Source organism: Echeneis naucrates, chromosome 9 (genome assembly GCF_900963305.1).
Source record: "Echeneis naucrates chromosome 9, fEcheNa1.1, whole genome shotgun sequence".
Classification (NCBI taxonomy): Eukaryota; Metazoa; Chordata; class Actinopteri; order Carangiformes; family Echeneidae; genus Echeneis; species Echeneis naucrates.
Genome location: NC_042519.1, coordinates 228,696 through 245,076, shown reverse-complemented (window position 1 = coordinate 245,076; position 16,381 = coordinate 228,696). Strand labels below are relative to the sequence as shown.

At 41.4% G+C, this 16,381-nt stretch overlaps 1 protein-coding gene across 1 annotated transcript in view; it reads left to right on the top strand.

Moving 5' to 3' along the window:
- The window catches only part of apba1a (amyloid beta (A4) precursor protein-binding, family A, member 1a), a 55,821-nt gene extending 49,334 nt beyond the window's left edge, over positions 1-6,487 (top strand). Inside the window, exon 14 of the transcript XR_003841114.1 lies at positions 6,443-6,487. The gene's annotated coding sequence lies outside the window, so the exon portion shown is untranslated. The remainder of the gene's footprint in view (positions 1-6,442) is intronic.
- The last annotated feature ends 9,894 nt before the right edge of the window (positions 6,488-16,381 follow it).

Genomic DNA, 16,381 nt, shown 5'->3' with positions numbered 1-16,381 from the left:
ACAATAGCACATATAGAACAAATATAAATGAAGTTATGATGCAAATTGGCAATAACAGGCAATAATGATAGCAAAATGGTATTAATACACATTTTTCAGATATGTAAATGAATCTATTGATGCCAATACTATTATAATTTTTGATTATTGTGAGGTCCAAAGAAAGGGGGAATGGGGGTGTGATTCCCAGATCTCTGCTAAGGGCCTTCCTGCACCTTTATCTGAGCCTGGCATCAGAAGACCCTGCTTTCCCAAAACAATAAATTGCAGTCCGTGCCACAAATCAGCATAAACCTGGCCAACAAGGACACAAGCATTGATCTCATAAGAAATTGCATATTGCGATCAAATAAGAGACTGCAAACATGCCGAACTGATTCCCCAACGAGAAGAGGACTTCACAGCTGTTGAAACCATTTTTCTACAAGATAATTTGGGAGCAATAGAATTTACACCATACAATGAACTATTTCAATTATGTAACAACAGCACCACCTGAATGATGAACCACCAGAACCGATAGCCTATAACTGCCTATAACTTTTCTGTAAAAAGAAAAAAGAAACTTCATACACAGTCCGTAGTCATACATTTTTGATTTTCCACAGCCAGTCAAGAAACGCATGAAAATTTTAATTTCTTCGTTCATTTGGTTGTGTTCTGTGATGTTGTGATTAACTTTACAGTGAATAGGATTTAAAAAAAAAACATGTCAACCGAAGTAACCACAACAAGCAGAGAAAACTGTACTTATCAAAACAACATTTCTCTTTGTTTCGTATATAACTTCAAACTTGGGTGAATGAAAGGCGTAGCTTCAAATCCTAAAACTGTCCTCGTTATGCCTTGAAGCTAGAGGGAGAAATTTGATTGGACCACATGTGTGCTGACCACGCCCATGGGTCGGCACCCAATAAATAGTCAATACAAATTTTATCATGGCAGAAGTTAGAAAAAGTTGGAAAAAGTTCTGGGGAATATCTGAGGCGGACAGCTTCCCCAGGAGACCTGACGAAGCAACAGCAACAAAAATAAAAGAGTCAGAACATAGCCGCTAAATTACAAAGGCTAAGTTCCAACTTGAAGCCAAGACTGCTTGCGTCCAGAACAAGTTTGGCTGTACTGCACTCATCCTCCAGCGTCTCGAGTTGCCGTGCTAACTAGGGCTTGTGCTGCGCGAGGAAAGAGAAGAATAATTCCGACATTAACTTAATAACCACGAAAGACAACACTGCCGCTGAAGAGGAACAAGCCAGACCGACAGCCACTTCAGCCGAGGATCAGTCTAGCTAGGAAGGCCACAACGAAGGACCTCGACGCAGCCACTCTCGTCAGGCATCATCTCTGCCCTTTTCTTGGCCAGGTGAATTGCCAATACAAAGAAAAGTTTGTGCTTATCAGCTCTCCCAATTGGTTGTTCTGAATAGCGCAAGGCATGGCTATTAAACAATGCTAACCCAAATTTTAGTTTTAAAAGTTCTCCTTCCTCCGAGAAATCCTTGTGTTTCATTGCTGCTCATCAGCTAGCCTAGCTGTGCGAGAATAGCCTACGTTAAGTCAACCTCACTGCCGGATCACTTACACTAGTTTGTCGATTCAAAATGGGCTGCTGGCTTATTGGTAAGTGTGCTTGACTGATGAATTGATTACTTTATTTTTTGCTATTGCTTACCATTAATTTGGAAACGGATGGAGCGCCTGCAAATGACATATTTCTGCTCCTCGGAAATACGTACTGGATAGCGTCCATATTGTCGACTTCACCAGTAGACAATGTGGCAGAGAAGTTATCGTGGCGTCTCCGTGAAGTCAGTCAGTGGGTTGCAAACGGCTGACTCTCACGGATCTGGGTCAGGTCTTGTCTCGTCCAACAAGGGTGAAACTCCAACAGGGGGAATAAGCATGCGTGTACAGGTCACTTTCATTTGTGATCTAGCTGGTCGAGAAGGCAAAGCTTCTCCTAAGCCAGAATACCAGAAATAAATGGGGACTGATGTCACGGCCCATTATCACACCTCCCTGCATTGTAGATAAGCCTGCATTGTAGATAAGATGAGAGCCTGCTACCTCCTGTTCAGTTCACATCAGGTATGAACTGCAAGGGATGTAGGGAAATTTACTCTGTGGATGGATTCTTTTGTCTCGGGGGGAGGTGGCCTCATGGCCAGGCCTCAGGGTTTACATGTAGGTCTTTCAACCTCATGATGGAGGCCCAACAATAATAAGCAATACACACATAAACACACAAACAACACATGACAAGGTCACATGAGGACAAACCACTTTAGAAATGCAGACATGAACACAGCCTGGTGAAAACCACCAAACCAAAAATATGATACGTGTCAAGCACTCTGTGACCCACAACTATCTTATCTTCAGTTGTGGTCCAATCACTGACAATTATATAAAATGCAAATATTTCAAATGAAATGTATTTGTATAGCGCCAAATCATAACAAAGTTACATCAAGGCACTTTACATGAAGAGCAGGTCTTTATAAAATTATTTGAAGAGACCCAACAGATCCCCCGATGAGCAAGCACTTGGCGACAGTGGCAAGGAAAAACTTCTTTTAAGAGGCAGAAACCTCGGGCAGAACCAGACTCGGGGGGGGGGCGGCCATCTGCCTCGAATAGTTGGGTTGAGAGTGGGAGAGAGAGAGAGAAAGAGAGAGAGGGTGAAAGAGGCATGGGGGGCTGTAGGCAGGAACATGTTTCTACATGAAGTTCATGGAGATGAGCTGTTGTACAGAATTCTTGAAGATATGGGACCAGCAGGCGTTGCAGTAACATGGGATGGTGATGAGTCACCACCTGCAGGATGAGGACAGGGAAAGAGAGGAGAGGAGTTGGGAGAGACAGAGACTTCAGGAGAACATGGTTAGCAATGGTATGCAGGTTTCAACATAATTTTAGGAACAGTGCACTGTTCTGTGATTGCCCAATCACACAATTGTCTCCACCTTCTTTGTCATGATGGAATATGCACTAATTAAGACATCATCAGCCATCACATGCAGGCAAGACACTGTGGCTGGGAGTGCATGTGAGTGCAGATGGAGCGGTGGTCGTATTTATCATCAGCTCATTGTCTGTCTCCTGAAACAAAAACACATCATGACTGTGAAAAGTCAACAAAGTTAAAGTCAAAGCAGCAGAGCACCAGAGGATAATGTTACAATGAAGCTGACCTTTGACCCTTTGGATATAAAGGATCATCACTTAAGTCAATCCAGATAAACATTTGAACTTTTCTTGTGTTTCTTAGGCGCAACACCTAATCTGACCCAGAGCAGATCAAGTTGAGGATAAGAGCTCCGCAGATATATAAGGCCGCCCACAGACCAATCAGTTCTGTTTGAAAATAACTGTCAATTTTGACTGAGCCCATTAATGTGGGTGCTAGAACTATAAGAAGAGCTGTGGAGAGAGAGAAATTTTGTGATAGAATTAACCTATTTGATTTTCTGTATGAGAAATACAACAGCTTGCTCCCAACAGGATGTGTTCTTTTTTTTTTTTCTATTTTTCTATTTTTTTTTCTATTTTAGTGTTGTGCTGCGGTTCTTTGTGAAAGGGAAGTGACTGAAGCTTTTTTGTTTGGTTGGTTGTTTTTGTTGTTGTTTTATTTGTAATCATTCTCATGATGTTTTATAAGCCCATATGGAATAATTTACAGAACAATTACAGAATAATAATGACAGGAAAATGAAAGATACATTCATTCATTAATTCGTTCATAGGTACATTCATATAGGCTTTTGCTGACACTGAGAACCTTAGCAAGCAGCAGGATTATCCACAAGGTGGCCAGGGCACTCACAAGGCTAGTGGAGGCCTTTTGTGGTGTTTCCTCTGCCACCTGCTCACGCAGACAATAAAGGAGAGATTTTATGAGACTGCAGGTAAGCTAATTTATATAATACCAATATAATATAGCATACACCTTATGAGCCTACTGTGGTATATTACATGCAGTATGCTTGAGCAGGGTATGGCAACTGTACACTGTACACTGGATGTTCATGTTTTGAAACTGTGATATGTCATACTTATCAAGGCTTCAGTGGAGTACTGCTGGGTAACAGGGGCTGTGGATGCCACCTGTACTTAATGACCCCCTAACCTGACCCTGGCTCACGGCCACAAACCTGGTTCAGTTTGGCCATCTCCAAACCAGTTATTTCTGCATGCATTATGTTATACAATAAAGTGACCACCCAGAAGGATAGGACCCCTCGTGTCAACCCTCTAGCACCTGAGACCCCATCACCCTTGACTAACCCTCTTTGCAAGAGAGGCCATCACTGAAATTTTTGTTAGGCACAAACGATTTGTTTTCTCTCCTTTTCTATCTTCTATTTCTTTTTTGCAGTTTCTGTAAAAAATAACATACATTTTAGTTTCATTGTTTGCAATGCCTGAGAAAATAAATTATTGTAGTGAATGTAAAGTGTAAAGTGCTCTCACAGTGTCAGCACCCACCTGAAACTAATTAAATACATAATACATTAGCTTTAGCATAATAAGTAATAAGTGCTCTTTGTATGGTTCACTAATGACAATGTCACAATGACTATTCTTATGACATTATTATTTACATCTTCTGATTGAAATAATGAGGTTCAAATTGACAAAAAAGCTATTTTAAAAAATCTGAAACATAAATTTATGGGGCACAGTGTAAATCTCGCCAATGTGGTTAAAAGAGTTTTAGAAAGTGTGTCACTGAGTCATACTTTTCTTCACTAATGATAATAAAGAATTCAGGGAGTGTAGTGAGAGAGAGATTAAATCTATTATCTACAGGTGTGACTGCGATATTTCCAGCGGGTCCTCTGAGAGTCAATGCAAACAAACCGATTTCATTTAAGAATGTGTATCCCGGGGGCCAGAGCAGGCAGCATCCAGTCTTATCTGAAACTGCTGGTTAAGGGTAAACGTAAATATGCTAATATTCTTATTCACGTTGGCAGTAACGACACCTGACTTCACCAGTCGGAAGTCACAAAAATTAATGTGAAATCAGTGTTTACTTTTGCTAAAACGATGTCGGACACTTTAGTATTCTCCGGCCCCCTCCCCAATCGTACCAGTGATGGCTGTCGAGGTGGTGTCCCGAAAACAACGTGGGCTACATAGATAACTGGAAGGCTTTCTGGGGAAGACCGGGTCTGATATAGGAGAGATGGTGTCCATCCCACCGTGGAAGGGGCCGCTCTCATATCTAGGAATTATTTTTATGTATTTTTTTTTTTTTATTAGAAATCCAAAACCCTGACAATCCCGAGTCCAGACCGGGAGGCAGAGCCGCAGTTTAACACGCTCCTCTGCGCCTCAGTCTGAGCGGTCACCTGCCGAGAATAGAATAGAGTCTGTGTCTATGTTTAGGTCTATAGAAACTGTGTCTGTCCCCCTACCACCTAAATTTAGAAAACTTAGGGTAAACTTAACTGAAATCAAAACAGCCACAAATTCGGTATCAAATAACACTGCAATTAAATGTGGACTGATCAGTATCATCAAAATCCCTACTAGTTAATGATCTCATCACTGATCATCGTATTGATTTGTTTTGTACAGCAGAAATCTGGCTGCAGCAGGATGAGTATGTTAGTCTTTATGAAGCTACACCCCCCACTCATGTTAATTTTCATATCCCTCGTACCACAGGTCGAGGAGGGGGGGTGGCTGCAATATTTCAATCAAGCCTATTAATCAACCCTAGACCAAAATCTGGTTGCAGGTCTTTTGAAAGCCTCACTCCTAGTCTTTCCCACTCAAACTAGAAAGATGAAAAACCAGTTCTGTTAGTTACAGTCTACCATCCACCTGGTCCACACTCAGAGTTTATATCAGAGATAGTACACAGCACAGATTAAATCATTATCCTGGGAGATTTCAATATACATGTTGATATAAAAAGCGACAGCCTTAGTTCTGTGTTTCTTTCCCTACTAGACTCAATTGACTTTTCCCAGCATGTGAATGAAACCACTCACGACTACAATCATATACTTGATATTGTTCTAACATATGGCATTGAAATTGACAAGCTAACAAATTTTCCTCAAAATTCTCTCCTGACTGACCATTACCTTATTATATTTGAGTTTACTTTAATGGGCTGCATAGCATTGAGGAATAAACTCAGACTCACCAGTCAAGGCAGATGGCCGCCCCCCCTGAGCCTGGTTCTGCCTGAGGTTTCTGCCCCTTAAAGGAAGTTTTTCCTTGCTACTGTCGCCAAGTGCTTGCTCATCGGGGGGTCTCTTGGGTCTCTTCAAATAATTTTATAGAGACCTGCTCTTCATGTAAAGTGCCTTGATGTAACTTTTGGCGCGATACAAATAAATTTGATTTGATTTTGATGAACATGTTTGACTTTTTTTTAGCCACTGATGTGTTTTTTTCCCCCTTTTTTTAATTTTTTTGACAGGTTCACTCCTGCTGAGATTGCGTTTTCACAGAATATGGGTAGACCATGAGCGCATTTGCAAAGGCAATCAATGTTCTTCAGGGAGAGGCCAGTGTGCAGATGGGATGGCTGATACCTATGATAACACTACTCAAGACTAAGCTCCAGCACCTTCACAATTCCTCCAAGTTCTGTGGGCCCTTGGTTGATGCTCCTCAAGCAGAACTTGAAAGGCGTTTGGGGCAGATGCATGCAGATCCAGAGCTGATTGCTGCTGTGATTTTGATTCAGGACATGCTGGAGAAGTGACAAAGGCATTCTAAAACTTGTGTGGCAGCATTTACATTATGCTTTATATTTATGGAGAAAATTTTTGAATTGTAAGTGTCCATAACATGCTGAGTCTTTGTTTTTCACACTATAACAAGTAAAAGCCACATTCAGTTGCACAAGCAAAATTACAGTCCTAGCTAATCCTCATGTTTTATCAAAAGTCATTTAAATTATGCCATTAAAATATTGGTTAAAACCTTACAATAAGCGTACAAATCATAAACTTAAGTAATGGTTAACAAATGCATGACTCATGATGATTAAATACATAAATGAATGCAATGTGTCACAAATTCCTGTCGCTCATAACGAACAATTTAACGAGTCACTATGACTGTGATTAGTTCACACTTCTAATTAATATGTACCAAGTTGAATTTCTGTTATGCAAAAGTTAATTTACCTAATTTAATTTATGTTTATAATTCCAGAAAGTTAGTGACTAGATCATTTGTACACTGGCCAACAAGAATTCATGATGCACCCTGCATCACCCAGTTCTAAGCATTTATACTGCATTTACTAACCATGTTTTGCCAAAGTCTCTGTCTCTCCCAGTTCCTCTCCTCTCTCTCCCTGTCCTCATCCTGCAGGTGGTGACTCATCTCCATCCCATGTTCCTGCAACACCTGCTGGTCCCATATAGCATGAATTCTGTATTACAGCTCAACTCCATGAACTTCATGCAACAACATGTTCCTGCCTACACCCCCCCCCCCCCCCCCCCCTCCAATGCCTGTCTCTCTCTCTCTCTCTCTCTATCTCTCTCTCCCACTCTCAACCCAACCGGTCGAGGCAGATGGCCGCCCCCCCTGAGCCTGGTTCTGCTCGAGGTTTCTGCCTCTTAAAGGAAGTTTTTCCTTGCCACTGTTGTCAAGTGCTTGCTCATCGGGGGATCTGTTGGGTCTCTTTAAATAAATTTATAAAGAGTTTGGTCTAGACCTGCTCTATATGTAAAGTGCCTTGATGTAACTTTGTTATGATTTGGCGCTATACAAATAAATCTGATTTGATTTGATTTTGATTAATAAATCATTCATTAGTCAAGCATTACTTAAGTATATGATTTGTACCCTTACAGTACAAGTGTTACCAAATATTGCAATCTAATTCCATTTTCAATTTTTTTTAATCAAGGTGATTAACAAAGGTGATGTTTATGTAGGAAAATAATGAAAACCTTGTTTGATTTTGTATTCCACAGGCCTTGACCATCCCAATCAAACAGAAATGTCAGTAGTAACAGTTGATCAGCTGTTCTCATACCAGAGAACTCAGGGATGAGTACATTGGTTTGTCAGTCAGAGAAGAAATCATTCAAACTGATGGCCATTGTCATGTTTTTTTTTTGTGTTTGTGCGTGGATGTGTTCATGTGTGTTTCACTTGTGCGTTTGTGTATCTATTTGGGTTTGTGTGTCATTTTGTGTCTGTATATTTGTGCGTCTGTAAATGTGTCTGTGTATCTGCGTGTGAGCCACTGTCTCTGTGTGTCTCTCTGTATACGTGTGTATTTGTGTCTGTGTATGTCTGTATGTACTTATGTATAGGGCTCTTTGTCTGTATATTTGTGTCTCTTTGCATGTGCCTGGCTGTGTTTTTGTGTGCCTGTCTATCTATATGTGTGTCTGTGTGTCTGTGTAGGTATGCATATGCGTGTCTATATGTATTTGTGTGTATGTGTCTGTGTGTGTCTTTGGATCAGTCTCTGTGTGTGTCTGTGTATCAGTCTCTGTGTGTGTCCTGCAGTCTAACACAAATGTCAGTGGTAGCAGTTGTTCAGCTGCTCTCCTATCAGAGGAGTCTGATGACTTAAATGACTGCAGCTGTTTGTCTGAGCTTGGATTGCATCATCCTTCTCAGAGAGTCCATTAGAAAATATGTTCATTTGTCTCGGCGAGCCTCTCACTCTGAGGCAGTTTGTGACAAAACGGTCACCGCTATCAGAAAACCAAGCAGACGCTGAGTGCCACAACAAGTGTTTGAAGCTGTGTGTGTATTTTGGTGTTTCTAGGATGTAAAGTGTAGACAGGGGAGCAAGTTAAAAACACATGAAAATGTGTACTCCTCTCCTTCCGGCCAGAGAAAAATACATGGGTAGTAAAAGGAGAGAGGAGGGGTGAGCATGTCCTTTAGAGGGGCATAGTTCAAATTTGGTTTGTCTGACAGTTAAAGTAAAGACATTTTTCAAGAGAGGACAAAAATCTCTACTACTTTGGAGAAAATGAGGCGCGTACCTTAAACTATGTGGCCGTGAGGGCGATTTAAAAATAAATTTTTAGAGAATCTTCAGCTCACTCATGCACTCTAACTTAAGTGTCCTCCACTCTAAGCCACCAACATTCCGTGCAATACACACACATGGGAAACAGCAGAAATGAGGTGAGACGAGCATCACACTTGAACAATCGCTGTTCGAAAAGTATAAAAGATATCAGAAAGATGAAAACACCACTTGAAAGGCAACAAGTTTTCCTCCGTTTTGATGGTAAAATGGACTGTGTAGCTAGACGCAAGCCAAAGCCAAAGATTTTCGAGGATTTTCGCCGTCTCTCATAGGAAATGAATGGAGTTTTTTGGCCACAATTATCGCCGTTTACGGCGCCAAAATATCGTATTCTACCCTGAAATCGGATAGCACACCGATCCCAAACAGGCCCCACATGATGGGCTTTGGTCCGTGGGGCTAAATTCAAAGCCCTCCGACAAGAAGCGAATCAAAATTCTTACGGAAGAGGAATCAAATCAGATTTATTTGTATAGCGCCAAATCACAACAAAGTTACATCAAGGCACTTTACATATAGAGCAGGTCGAGACCAAACTCTTTATAAATTTATTTAAAGAGACCCAACAGATCCCCCGATGAGCAAGCACTTGGCAACAGTGGCAAGGAAAAACTTCCTTTAAGAGGCAAAAACCTCTAGCAGAACCAGGCTCAAGGGGGGCGGCCATCTGCCTCGACCGGTTGGGTTGAGAGTGGGAGAGAGAGTGAGATAGGCATTGGGGGGGGGGGGTATAGGCAGGAACATGTTGCTGCATGAAGTTCATGGAGTTGAGCTGTAGTACAGAATTCATGAAATATGGGACCAGCAGGTGTTGCAGGAACATGGGATGGCGGTGAGTCACCACCTGCAGGATGAGGACAGGGAGAGAGAGGAGAGGAACTGGGAGAGACAGAGACTTTGGCAGAACATGGTTAGTAAATGCAGTATAAATGCATAGAACTGGGTGAAACTGTGTTTTTTTTTTAAGAAGGATAGATCTTATCAGTGCATGCAAGGGGGGAGGAAGGGAGAGCGAGCGAGAGGGAGGGAGGGAGAGGGGGAGAGAGGGTGACAGAGAGAGAGAGAGAGAGAGAGAGAGAGAGAGAGAGAGAGAGAGATTCTCAGTCCTTCCCCCAGTAGCCTAGGCCTATAGCAGCATAGCTAAAGAGTAGAGGACTTTAACTTTTTAACTATAAGCTCTGTCATACAGGAAAGTTTTAAGCCTGGTCTTGAAAATTACTAAAGAGTCCGCCCCCCGGACCAATACTGGAAGTTGGTTCCATAGAAGAGGAGCCTGATAACTGAATGATCTGCCTCCAGATTTACTCTTGGAGACTCTAGGAACCACAAGTAAACCTCCATCTAGAGAGTGGAGTGGCCTACTAGGACAGTAAGGAACTATGAGCTCTCTGAGATACGATGGAGCTTGGCCATTTAGAGCTTTATATGTTAAAAGAAGGATTTTGAATTCTACTCTATATTTTACTGGCAATGAAGAGCGGCTAACACTGGAGAGATATGATCTCTTTTCCTAGTTCCTGTTAATATCGTGCAGCAGCGTTCTGAAATAACTGAAGGCCTTTTAGAGATTTGTTTGGACATCCAGATAGTAACGAGTTACAGTAGCCCAGCCTAGAAGTTACAAATGCATGGACTAGTTTTTCTGCATCATCCTGAGAAAGGATGATGATTTTCCTAATGTTTCTCAGGTGGAAGAAAGCTGCCCGACTAACTTGTTTTATGTGAGGGACAAAGGACATGTCCTGGTCAAAAATTACTCCAAGGTTTCTTACAGTGGAGCTGGAAGCCAAAGTAACGCCATCCAGACTGATGAGATGACTAGACAGTATTTCTCTGAGGTGCTTAGGGCCGAGTACAAGAACTTCTGTTTTGTCAGAGTTGAGAAGTAAAAAATTTCCAGTCATCCAGACTTTTATGTCTTCAAGACATGTCTGCAGTCTGACTATCTGACTGACTTCATTTGGCTTCATTGATAGGTACAGCTGAGTATTGTCTGCATAGCAGTAGAAGTTGATGCTGTGTTTCCTGATAAGGAGAAGTATGGAGGCTGATCCATTGTCTGAGGCCATTAGAATGTCATTGGAGACTTTAACCAGCGCTGTTTCTGTGCTATGATGGGCTCTAAATCCTGATTGAAACTGTTCAAACAAACTGTTCCCATCTAGATGGTCGTGTAGTTGTTTTGCTACAGCTTCCTCAATGATTTTAGAAATAAATGGAAGGTTCGATATGGGTCTATAGTTTGCCAAAACATCTGAATCAAGATTAGGCTTTTTAAACTGGGGTTTGATGACCGCGGTCTTAAGTGCCTGAGGTACATATCCCAGAAATAAAGTCAAATTAATCAAATCTAGAATGAACGGCTCAATTAAATAAAAGAACTCTTTAAAGAGGCTAGTTGGTACTGGGTCTAATAGACAGGTTGACGATCTGGATGATGAAACTATAGAAGCTAGCTCCGAGAGATTCAGAGGTGAGAATGATTCCAGATGTAAAAGAGTCCTTGCAGCTGATTCAGGAGTTGCTGTATTCAGTAGGAGATTTTTATCTAACGTAGGCAAGAGCTGATAAATTCTTTCTCTGATCGTGAGAACTTTATCTGTAAAAAAGTTAATAAAATCATCACAGCTTAGAGCTAAGGGGATCACTGGTTCAACTGAGCTATGGCTCTCTGTCAGCCTGGCTACAGTGCTGAAGAGAAACCTGGGGTTGTTCTTGTTTTCTTCTATGAGTGCTGAGTAATATGAACTTCTAGCACTGCGGAGAGCTTTTTTATATGTTTTTAGGCTATCTTTCCAGGCTCTGTGAGACTCTTCTGACTTACTGGAACACCAATTTCTTTCTAATTTCCTTGATGTCTGCTTTAAGGCACGGATTTGGTAATTATACCAGGGAGCCAGCCTCCTCAGTTTAAATACTTTCTTTTTGAGAGGGGCAGCATTATCAAGATTTGAACGCAGTGTGGCCATAGTGCTATTCACAAGGTCATCAACCTGCGTATGGGAGAAATCCTCATTTGAATTTAGATATGGCATTGTTGGCAATGATGACCAAATGTTCTCTTTAAATTTAGCCACAGCAGCTTCAGATAAACATCTGCTATAGCTGAATTTATTCCTCAATGCTGTGGAGCTCCTTAAAGTAAACTCAAATGTAATAAGGTAATGGTCAGACAGGAGAGAGTTTTGGGGAAGAATTGTTAGCTTGTCAATTTCAATGCCATATGTTAGAACAAGATCAAGGATATGATTGTAGAATCGAGTGGGTTCATTCACATGCTGGGAAAAGCCAATGAGTGTAGTAGGGAAAGAAACCCAGAACTAAGGCTGTCGCTTTGTACATCAACATGTATATTGAAATCTCCCAGTATAATGATTTTATCTGTACTGAGTACTAAATCTGATATAAACTCAGAAAACTCTGATAGGAATTCTGAGTACGGACCAGGTGGACAGTATACTGTAACTAACAGAACTGGTTTTTCATCTTTCTAGTTTCAGTGGGAAAGACTAAGAGTGAGGCTTTCAAAAGACCTGCAACCAGATTTTGGTCTAGGGTTGATTAATAGGCTTGATTGAAATATTGCAGCCACCCCCCCTCCTCGACCTGTGGTACGAGGGATATGAAAATTAACATGAGTTGGGGGTGTAGCTTCATTAATGCTAACATACTCATCCTGCTGCAGCCACATTTCAGTTATACAAAATAAATCAATAAGATGATCAGCAATTAGATCGTTAACTAGTAGAGATTTTGATGATAATGATCGAATATTCAACAGTCCACATTTGATCGCAGTGTTATTTGAGACTGAATTTGTGGCTGTTTTAATTTCAGTTAGGTTTTTGTTTTTAGCTCCTCTTCTGTTTAATTTGGGTTTATTAACTTTTCTAAATTTAGGTGGTCGTGGGACAGGCACAGTTTCTATAGACCTAAACATAGACACAGACTCTATTCTATTCTCGGCAGGTGACCGCTCTGACTGAGGTGCAGAGGAGCGTGTTAAACTGCGGCTCTGCCTCCCGGTCTCAACTCGGGATGGTCAGGGTTTTGGATTTCTAATAAAATCGGCCATATTCCTAGAAATGAGAGCGGCCCCGTCCACGGTGGGATGGACACCATCTCTCCTAATTAGGTCTCCCCCAGAAAGAGTTCCAGTTATCTATGTCGCCCACGTTGTTTTCCGGACACCACCTTGACAGCCAGCGGTTAAATGATGACATGCGGCTGTACATGTCATCAGGTCCGATTGGGGAGGGGGCCGGAGAAAACTACAGTGTCCGACATCATTTTAGCAAAAGTACACACCGATTCCACATTAATTTGGCGAAGTCAGGTGTCGTTACTGCCGACGTGAATAACAATATTAGCATATTTACGTTTACCCTTAGCCAGCAGTTTCAGATAAGACTGGATGTCGCCTGCTCTGGCCCCCGGGATACACTACGGCCGCCGGTGTCTCTAACTTCACGTTCCTCAGAATAGATTCACCAATCACTAGAGTCGGCTTTTCAGCGGGTGTGTCGCTGAGAGGGGAGAACCTGTTGGAAACGTGAACTGGTCGGTGGTGAACCAGGGGCTGCTGCCTACGACTATGCCTCTTGTCTCGGACAGTCACCCAGCCGCCCTGACTAAATCCTGGCTGCTCGGGAGCCACTGGGGGGGGAGAAACTATCTTAACTGCCGTATGAGCTCGTCTAGGTTGGCCCGGACTGGCTACGGGGAGTAGCTACACTAGCATAAGTTGGGCTAGCTAAAGTGCGGAGCCGAGATTCTAACTCATTAATTTTCTACCATCATCCTACATTTATGACAAGAGGTGCTATCATAAAAGGAGGCAGAAGAATAACTACACATTAGGCACACAGAACAGGAGAGGAGAGGAGGAGGAGAAGGAGGAACAGAGAGTGGAGACAGAGAGCTGGAGGACATTGCTAATCGGGTAGTTCGATTAGCAGAGGAGCAGAACCAGTTATAACCTTTGGAGAAAGGGGAGATATTGACTTTTAAACCTAGTGTTGGTGTGAAAATAATTTGCTGTCGGATTAATCGAGGGAATTAGGAAATAATAGCAGAAGAACAGTGGAAACAACACATGAGATGACAGAGCACAGCAGAGAGCACAACCGCCAGTGACCGGAAATGACGCAACACGCTTACCGCTCTGCTTACGTCAATAAGCGGAATAATAAGCGCGCAGGATAACAATAGTGACTCTGGGCTCTATGGCTATAGAGGCAACAGTGACTCTGTGCGGAGCCCGAGTCACTAACTAGAAAATTCCTTGGCAGACATTTCAAGAGTGACTCGGGGTGTATAGTGCCGGAGGAGTCTGTCTTACCTCTGTCATGTAGGCATCTGTGAATCACTGCAAAGGGCCGTCGTTAAGTCGTGGAGATTAACTTATGCACTTATTTTGATCATTCACGTTACAACAGCTCCATAAAATTTAAAAAAAAAATCCTTTGTCTCAAAAGCTTTATTAGCAATTAGTTTTTTTTTTTCAGTGCTTTAACGTTGAATAAAAATAGTCTGTTTACTACATTGTCAGCCCTAGTAAAATAAAACACAACTATACATATACAGTGCAGGTTTACACCAAATTTAAAGGGACCCAACAGATCTCTTGAAGAGGCAGAAACCTGGGGCAGTTTGGCAGCAGTGCAGTGATCATCCTCCAACGTCTCTAAAAACATAAAGACATCACAAATACATACAACATTAGATCAGTATCAATTAACTCAAGTTAAAGTCAAGTGAAATCAAGTTATTAAATATCCTTACTTGTGTACTTTAGGCTTCTGTCTACTGCAGTCCTGTGGATGTTCTTCTGGATATGCCGTCATCTCGGTCATCTTGTTCAGCATTGGAGATCTTTAACCTCATGTGTTACATCACTTGATTTAGACAGGCACTGGGAGATCTGGAAGGTGAGAAAATAACCAAGAACAAAAATACATAAGTGAAACAGAAACAGCAGCAGGATTGAAAAAACTAACTACATGAGAGCATGTGTTCACACAGCCAAATATACACTACACAGAAAAATAATTATAAAATATTCCTTATCTGTGCTGTGCTGCACTGCTGTCTGCAGAGGAATCATCTCCGGATCTAACCACATTAAATTAACCCTCTTCATATTAGCAAATAATTTTAAGAAAGACAGAAAGAGAGACAAACTTACTTTGAAATTGGGTCTGGATCCTCACTCACGGTGTTGGCATCTTCCTCTGCAAAAAAGTGAAATGATTAAACAGAACCATTTAACGTTTTTGACTATTGTGTAACATTCGCTTCATGTTTCCCATCCATCCAGGAAAAGAACAGCAGCAATTGAAAGAATTCCTCAACCTATAGTTGTTAGTTAGGCAATGACAAAATAAGCTGCTGCTGCTGATGCTTTCTTGAGCTCCCTGTTTTACATTCGAGCACACTGACGCTGTCCTTCTCATCATCTTAATGTATATATTGCTGACCTAAAAATATTAAATGTGAATATGATAAAAAAAAAAATAAAATATTGATAGAGATTCATGACATGAACAAATACCACTGTGACACCAAGATCAGACAAATAGAATAGAATAATAGATATACATATATATACACACACAGATAAACACACACACACACACACACACACACACCATGACAGCAAATGTAGTGAAACATTTTACAGACAAAAGAGAGACAGCAAATAATTTGCAACTTATTAGTGGCATGTGTTGACTGAAGAAACTATTAGCCAGTCAAAATACAATATACAGGACTGTGGTAACTGTAATAAGTTTGGAGAACACCTGACTGAAGACATTTATCAGGATGTGAAATGTAAATGTGATCAATCAGTGTGTTCTTTTCAGTGGTCAATTCAGGAATTAACTGAGTGTAACCTCTGGATTGAAACAAATCGACGCTTTTCTTACCTTTTAAGAGGAGATCCTCATTAAAATATCCACAAATACCAATTGGCTGGTGATTTAATATGTCCAATGAGTCCAAGAGGCCTTGCAAATTTCTTAAAAATTTAGCTAAAATTAAATTGGGTGGTTTGTAAACAGTCGCTAAAAGTACTTTGACTGGGGCCTCAATTTTAACAACAAAAAACTCCAGATCTGTGACACCTTACATGTAGCTACAAGGTTCAGTGTGAACACTGCTCCTGCAGTACACTGCAACTCCACCTCCATCTTTTCTTGCCATGTCCACTGCAACAGCTGTTGTAAGAAAATTGTCTGCTGCGTGTGAACATCCTGTATCCCTCCAGATGGAAAATTGAGGATATGAAGGACCCTGAGAGGTGCAACTCTGTGAGGCACATCTGCCAGTCTCCATAAT